Genomic DNA, 1,313 nt, shown 5'->3' with positions numbered 1-1,313 from the left:
CAGTATACTTGCTACTTTGCTCAGTCCCATAATACACATGAGAGTTTCAGAATCACTATACCTCTACCACTCCTGAAAACAGATCTACAACACAAAGTTCATTTTTTTTTTTTTTGTAGTTCCTTTTGTCTTTAGAATAAGTGCGTGTCCATAAGTTGCATGGGCTCTCTCCTCTGTTTCTGTGTGGTTCTTGTTTTCATCTGAAACATAGTTCTGTTCCTCTGTTTTCGGTTTATAATCCATTCTCAAGCTTACTTCCCCACACCCCCCCAACCCTTGTTGATTTAATTTTATTGTAGAATATAGAAAGCATAAACAGAGTTTGAAGATTACACAAACAGAGGTCGTCATGCCTTCCTCCTTCCACTCCAACTCTACCCGCCCCCCCATAGGGAACCAACCTCATTGGTTCCTGGCTTATCTTTCCTCTGTTTCTTTTGCAAAAACAAGCAGCTATATATATGTTTCATTCCCCCTTCTTTGTTTCACAGAAGGTAGGCTACTACATATACCTTTTCGTATTTTTTCCCCTACTTAACAATATGACCTGGAGCTGGTTCCAATCCACTCTTGTTCATGGCTGTGTGGTACTCCACTCTATGATGCGGTGTGGCTGGTCAGCCTCTCCCCTGTGTGCAGACATTTGGGCTGCTTCTGATATTTTGCATTCACAAACAACAGTGAATAACCCTTTGCATGCATACTAGCGTGTGGTCAGAGCTGTGTCTTTGGGCAGGTTTCTAGAGGGGGGGATTGCTCTTTTGTGGCATTGGGATAATCACGAGATTAAATAAGGTACCATGCACAAAGGGCCTTCCACCAGGCAGCAGGTGATTCATGGCAGAAAGTCGTTGTCGGCTGGCTTGCCTTACTAGTCACACTCTGCTCTCTCATTACATTTACTTTAGTCCTGAATTTGCTCTGAGCCTAGAGTCAGGGATGCAGCTGGAGTGGGGGTTGGGTGGGGGTTGGGGCTCAATTAGAATTGGGGCTCAGTTTGGGATCAGGGTTCAGTCTGGGGATAGGTCTCAGTCAGGGTAAGGAGTCAGAGTTGTGGCCAGCCTATAGTCACACACTCAGCCTAGATCAGGGTTTAGCCAGGAATCAGGGCTCAGTCTAGGATCGGGGCTCAGTCCAGGATCAGGGTTCAGTCCAGGCTCAGGGCTCAGTCTAGGCTCAGGGCTCAGTCTAGGCTTAGGGCTCAGTCTGGGATTAGGGTTTAGTCTGGGATCAGGGCTCAGCCAGTAATCAGGGCTCAGTCTGGGACCAGGGCTCAGTCCAGGATCAGGGTTCAGTCTGGGATCAGGGCTCAG

The sequence above is a fragment of the Mirounga leonina genome, unplaced genomic scaffold (assembly GCF_011800145.1).
Source record: "Mirounga leonina isolate KUSES-001 unplaced genomic scaffold, KU_Mleo_1.0 Mir_94, whole genome shotgun sequence".
In the NCBI taxonomy this organism is placed as follows: domain Eukaryota; kingdom Metazoa; phylum Chordata; class Mammalia; order Carnivora; family Phocidae; genus Mirounga; species Mirounga leonina.
This window is presented reverse-complemented; position numbering follows the sequence as displayed.